Here is a 7,044-nt window from a genome sequence, read left to right as displayed (position 1 = left end):
ATGTATACATCACATTATGCTATATGCCTTAAACTTATACAGTTATGTATGTCAATTATTTATCAAAAACACTGAGGTAATTTGTTGCCAGTAGACCTGCCTTCCATGAAATACAGTGGGGCCTTGACTTACGAGTGTCCCGACTAACGAGTTTTTCGAGATACGAGCCGTCTCTCAGCAGATTTTTGCTTTGAGTTGCGAGCTAAAATTCGGGTTATGAGCCAGCTTCAGATACCCCACTGTTAGTTGGCGCAGCGAATGTCACAGTGAATGCTACAACATCAGCCCAGCATCACGTGTCTCACTCGTTCACTTTAAGCGGTTGTGCTTGCATTTGTGCTTGCAGTTATTTTGCAAAACTTTGTTTTTTCAACCATGCATCTGAAGAAAGTACGTGCGAAGAACAGTGCTGAGAAGAAGAAGCGGATGATGTGCATTGAGAGAAAGAAAGAAATTATCGAAAAACATGACCAAGGTGTGCGTATAATCGACTTGGCGAAGCAGTACGAGCATAGCACTTCTACGATCTGCACCATACTGAAGCAGAAGGAGTCGATATAGTCTACAACTCCAGCCAAGGGCGTTAAAATAATTTCTAAACAGCGGACATCTATCCATGAAAATATGGAGAAGCTGCTAATGGTGTGGTTAACAGAGAAGCAGCTTGCAGGAGATATCGTGATGAAGGCTATAATCTGCGAGAAGGCACGAGCTATTTACGCTGATTTGCTGCAGCAGACCCCAGGCACTTCAATGGATGAGACATCGGGTGAGCCATTTAAAGCCAGTAGGGGCTGGTTAGAAAATTTTAAAAAGAGGACCAGCATTCACTACGTTGTCAGACATGGTGAGGCAGCGAGCGCGGATATAAAGGAAGGTGACATCAACGAGCTCATCGTGGAGCACTCCGAGGAACTGACAGCGCAGGAGCTAAAGGAGCTACAGACGCAGCAGCACATGGAGGTTTTGCAGGAAATAGATGACACGGAGGAGGAGGAGGAGGTTATCTCTATAAGTGAGATAAAGGACATGTTGGGAATGTGGGAGAAACTTTCAGACTTTATTCAAAAGAAACACCCAGAAAAAATTGCAATTAGGCGTGCGATGGAGCTATTTAATGACTCTTGCCTAACTCATTTCAGAAATATTCTGAAAGGGAGGATGGAACAGATCTCATTGGACAGGTTTTTATCAAAAACTCCTGTAGATGAAAGTGATGAAAGCATGGCGAAAAGGGCAAAAATCAGCAAATAAGATTCAGTTATTCAGTTATTCAGTTCAGCCTTTCTCTTCCAACTCCATCAGCATCTTTAAGTCATTTGATCTCCAAGGTAAATGCTGTACATTAAACTTAATAAAACAAGCTTAATGCACTACATTCTATTGTTCAGTATTGTGTTTTTATACAATATTCATTATTTTTAAATACATTTTTCTTATTTAAAAACATTTAACAAAACAATTGAGGTGTTTTTTTGGGTGTCCGGAATGGATTAATGGCATTTCAATTCATTGTAATAGTGAAAATTGATTTGTCATATGAGTAATTTGAGTTATGAGCTCCGTCACAGAACAAATTAAACTCGTAATTCAAGGCCCCACTGTATAAAAATACATTTTTTTACAGAGAAGGAAGAGGATAACTGTGGAATAAAGAGGGGGTATTGAATAAAGATAAAGGGGTTAAATACTACCAAAAAAATCATTATTGTGTATGCACCTAACAACAGAGTGTCAAAATTCATGAGGCAAAAACTGATAAAAGTGCAAAGAGCAATAAAAGAATTCAAAGGGTTTGATACCCCTCGATCATAAATGTATAGATCAGTAGGCAGAAAATCAGTAAGGACAAATGTTGAACTCAACAAGCAATATCAATCAATTGTATATAATGTACATTGATAGACTACTTCATCTAACAGTAGCAGATTTCACATTGTTCTCAAGCTCACATAGGACATTCACCAGGCTAGACCACATTCTTGCTCTTAAAACATCTTATCAAATTAAAAGGACAGAATTTAAAATGTCTACTCTTGGACCACAATGGATTAAATGGAATAGGAATCTTATCTAATAAAAGAGAAACATGGTTATTAGCTGTACCTCCGCTACCCTTCTCATCGGCGAATCAGGGTGATATGCAAATTAACTGCCAGCCAAGATGGCGGCCGGCAGCCAGGCAGCTTGAAGTGAACATGAGGCTTGCTTGCTTCAGTGACGGAGGACTCCAACGTTCTCTGCCGGCCGCTGCCGGCCTCTGAGCTTGCAGTTTGAAACATTGTTACAAATATAGAAGCTAAACAAAACCCCAGAAACCTGCTTTCAGCCAGCTGGGATCTCAGAGCTGGAGTTGAAACAGTGTTTCGATTATAGAACCCAAACAAACCAGATACCTGCTTTCAGCAGCCGAGGCCTAAGAGCTGGAGCCAAGCCTCAGAGCTAAAGCTGGCCCAGAATAAAAAAAAAAAGAAAAAAAGGAGCAGTTGGGAGCTTCCGTCACCCGCCAGCCTGAAAACAGCCCTCAGCCCCTCACCCAGACTGGCCAGGCACCCCAGTGGGGACCCCAACCCTGACACCATTCAGGGCAAACCAGCCGGCCCCCACCCATGCACCAGGCCTCTATCCTATATAGTAAAAGGGTAATATGCCTCCCAGCACTGGGATCAGCGGAGCGGCAAGGCATCCTGGCACCGGGATCAGCGTGACAGGGGGCAGCGCCCAAACCCCCTGATCGCCCTGTGGCTCTGTGTGTGACAGGGGGCGGGGCCACAACCTCCCTATCAGCCCTACTCTGTTCATGACAGGGGAAGGCACCCCAACCCCCTGATCAGCCCTGCTCTGTGCCTGATAGAGGGGAGCTCCCTAACCCCCTGATTGCCCTGCAGCTCTGTGTGTGACAGGGTGTGGCACCTCAACCCCCCCTCCCCACGGGCCCTGCTCTGTGTGTGATTGGGTAGAGCCATAACCTCCCCATCGGCCCTGCCCTGAGTGTGACAGGGTGTGGCGCCCCAACCCCCTGATCCACCCTGCTCTGTGTGTGACAGGGGGTGGTGCCCCAACTCCCCTATCAGCCCTACCCTGTGAGTGACAAGGAGGAGCTCCTCAACCCCCTGATCAGCCCTGCTCTGTGCGTGACAGGGTACAGGGCCCCAACTCCCCTGATGGGCCCTGCTCTGTGAGTGACAGGGGGCAGCGCCCCAACCCCTGATTGGCCCTGCTCTTTGCATGACAGGGGGTGGCGCCGCAATCTCCCCATCGACCCTGCCTTGAGTGTGACAGGGGGCGGTGCCCCAACCCCCCAGTCGGCCCTACCCTGAGCGTGACTGATGGTGGCATCACAACCTCCCTATCCTCCCTGCTCTGTGCATGACAGGGGGTGGAGCCCCAACTCCCCAATCAGCCCTGCTCTGAGCCGGACCAGGGGCTGCACCTAGGGATTGGGCCTGCCCTCTGCCACCCTGGAGCAGGCCTAAGCCAGCAGGTCGTTGTCTCCTGAGGGGTCCTAGACTGCAAGAGGGCACAGGCCGGTCTGAGGGAGCCTCCCTCCCCTCTCGAGTGCACAAATTTTTGTGCACTGGGCCTCTACTTAATAACATAAAGATAGTTGCATCCCTAGCCAGTTTGGCTCAGTTGATAAAGCATCGGTATGTGGACTAAAAGGTCTCAGGTTTGATTCAGGTCAAGGTACCTTGGTTGCAGGCACGATCCCCAGCCTGGTCTGGGTGTGCAGAAGGCAACTAATTGATGTGTCTCTATCAAATCGATGTCTCTCTCTCTCTCTTTGTCTCTCCATCTGCCTTCCACTCTCTCTAAAAATCATTGGAAAAATATCCTCTGGTAAGAATTAAAAAAAAAAAAAAAGACAGCTGGAAAATCCCCAAATACTTGGAGATTAAAAGCACACTGCCAAATACTACGTGGACAAAAGAAGAAACTCTAGAAATATTTAAAAATATTTTAACTAAGTGAAAATGAAAATACAACTTGTCAAAATTTGTGGGACCCAGTAAAAGCAGTCCTTAGAGGGAAGTTTATAGCCATGAATGTATATGCTAGAAGAGAAAAGAAGATATAAAATCAATCCTCTAAACTTTAACCTCTAGAAAAATAAGATCAAATTAAATTTAAAGAAAGCAGAATAAAAGAAATAATAAAAAAAAAACAGAGCAGAAATCAATGAAATTGAAAATAGAAAATCAATGTAGAAAATCAGCAAAGCCAGAAGCTTGTTCTTTGAAAAGATCAATAACATGTATAAACCACTAGCCTGGCTAGGAAAAATGAGAGAAGACAAACATTATTATCAAAAATTCAAAAGGGGACATGACTACAGATCGAAGGGATATTAAAAGGATAATAAATAAATAAGTATTATGAACAACCTGAAGGCCACAAATGTGGCCTACATGAAATGGACCAATGATTTGAAAGACACAACTTGCTAAAACTCAAAAAGAAAATTTGACAATCTGAATAGGCCTATAGCTATTAAAAATTGAGCCACTAATTAATTGGGGGGAAAAAACAGAAAGTACCAGGCCCACATGGGTTCACTGATGAGTTCTACTAAAGATTTAAGAAAAAAGCATACCAATTCTTTACAATACCTTCCAGAAAATAGAAGCAGAGACAATATTTCATAACTTATTCTATGAGGCCATCATTATCATAATACCAAAACAAGAGAAAGACAATACAAGAAAAAAAACTATATACCAATAACTCCTAAAAAATATTAACAAATGAAATCTAAGAATGTGTAAAAAATAATTATACACCATGACTAAGTGGTATTCATCTCAGGTATGAAAAGCTGACTCAACATTTGAAAATCAACTAATGTAATTCATCATATTAACAAGAGAAGGAGGAACAATGACATGATAGTCAATAGATGTAGAAAGTGCATTTGATAACATGCATTAACCATTCATGATAAAAATTCACAAAATATGAGGAATAAGTGGAAATTTCCTCAACTTGTTAAAAAATATGTACTTTATACCTACAGTTAACACCATACTTAATGATAAGAAACTCTAAGCTTCTCTGCTAAGATCAGTCATAAGGCAAGGATGTCGTCTCTCACCACTTCTTGCTAACATTGTACTGGGAATACTAACTAATGCAATAAAACAAGAAAAGGAAATAAAAGGTATACAGAGTGGGGAAAAAAAGAAAACTATTTTTTTTCACAGAAATATGATCATCTATGCAGAAAACAAAAAGAATCAACAAAATCTCCTAGCAAGGTTGTAGGACATAAAGTTAACATACAAAAGTCAATCATTTTTCATGTATATCAGCAATGATCAAATGGAATTTGAAGTTAAAACACATTACTATTTACATTAGCAACCTTAAAATTTAAATGCTTAGGTATACACCTAACAAAACATGTATAAGCACTATATGAGGAAAACTATAAAACTCTGATTGATGAAAGATATAAAAATATCTACACTACTAAAAGACAAACATGCAAATTGACTGTACCTCCGCTATGTCTTAAGCCATGCCCACCAGCCAATGAGAACGACCATATGCAAATTAACCCAATCAAGATGGCGACTAGCAGCCATGGAGCTGGAGCGAGCAGGAAGCTTCCCTCCCGCCCGCCCTGGCTGGCTCTGAGCTCCTCTCAAGGCTACAAAGTTTCAATTATAGAAGGTAAATAGATCCCAGGATGAAAAAAAAATGAAAAAAAGGGGAGGCTGGGAGCTGCCATTGCTGGGGGGCTTGGCCAGCCTGAAAACGGCCCTCAGCCCCTCACCCAGACTAGCCAGGCACCACAGTGGGGACCCCCACCCTGAAGGGGGTGTGACCAGCCTGCAAACACCCATCAGCCCCTCACCCAGGCTGGCCAGGCACCCCAGTGGGACCCCCACCCTGATCCGGGACACCTTTCAGGGCAAACCAGTCGGCCCTCACCCATGCACCAGGCCTCTATCCTATATAATAAAAGGGTAATATGCAAACTGACCCTAACAGCAGAATGACTGGAAATGACTGGTCACATTGACACACACTGACCACCAGGGGGCGGACGCTCAATGCAGGAGCTCCCCCCTGGTGGTTAGTGCGCTCCCACAGGGGGACCTCTGTTCAGCCACAAGCCAGGCTGCCGGCTGCCAGTACAGAGGTGGTGGTTGGAGCCTCTCCCGCCTCCTCAGCAGCGCTTATGATGTCCGACTGCAGCTTAGGCCTGCTCCCCGCTGGCAAGTAGACATCCTCCAAGGGCTGCCGGGCTGCCAGAGGGCATAGGCCAGGCTGAGGGACCCCCTGAGTGCACAAATTTTTGTGCACTGGGGTTCTAGTTAGTAAATAAAAAGATATTTCATGTTCATGGAAGAAAAACCTTTGATATTGTCAAGATGTCAGTTCTTCCCAACTTGATCAATAGACAGCACAATCTTAATCAAAATGTCAGCAAGTTATTTTGTGAATATAAATAAACTTTTATTCAAAAGTTACACAGAGAACAAAAGACCCTGAATAGCCAACTCAATATTAAAAGACAAAATCAAAGTTAATGGACTAAACTACCCAATTTCAAAACTTACTCTAATGCTACAATAATCAAGACATTGTGGTATTGGTGAAAGAATAGAAAAAAGTGGAACAGAATCCAGAGCCCAGAAATAAACCCCCCAAAATATGGTTAGCTACTCTTTGACAAAGGTGCAGAGGTAATACAACAAAGCAAAGATAGTTTCTTCAATAAATGGTACTGGGATTATTGGGCATCCAAATGCAAAAATATGAATCTAGACATATACCACCCTTTAAAAATATTAATGCAAAATAGATTACATACACAAATGTGAAGCAAATGGTTATAAAACTTAGACAATAACATAGAAAACCTGGGTGACCTAGGTGATGCCTTTTTAGATACAACACCAAAGGCACTATTCATGAAAAAAAATAATTAATAAGCTGGACTTCATTGAAATTGAAATTTCCTGCCCTGCAAAAGACAATACCAAGGTAATGAGAATACAAGCCACAGACTGGGAGAAAATATTTGCAAAGGAAACA

The 7,044-nt window shown here is 42.9% G+C and overlaps 1 pseudogene; it reads left to right on the top strand.

Annotated features, from left to right (window-relative positions):
* Positions 1–624: 624 nt before the first annotated feature.
* LOC118675621 overlaps positions 625–7,044 on the top strand; it is a 45,355-nt pseudogene continuing 38,935 nt past the window's right edge.

The sequence above is a fragment of the Myotis myotis genome, unplaced genomic scaffold (genome assembly GCF_014108235.1).
Source record: "Myotis myotis isolate mMyoMyo1 unplaced genomic scaffold, mMyoMyo1.p scaffold_m19_p_2, whole genome shotgun sequence".
Taxonomy (NCBI): Eukaryota; Metazoa; Chordata; class Mammalia; order Chiroptera; family Vespertilionidae; genus Myotis; species Myotis myotis.
Note: the sequence above shows the minus strand (reverse complement) of the source record. Positions and strands in the feature narration are given on the sequence as shown.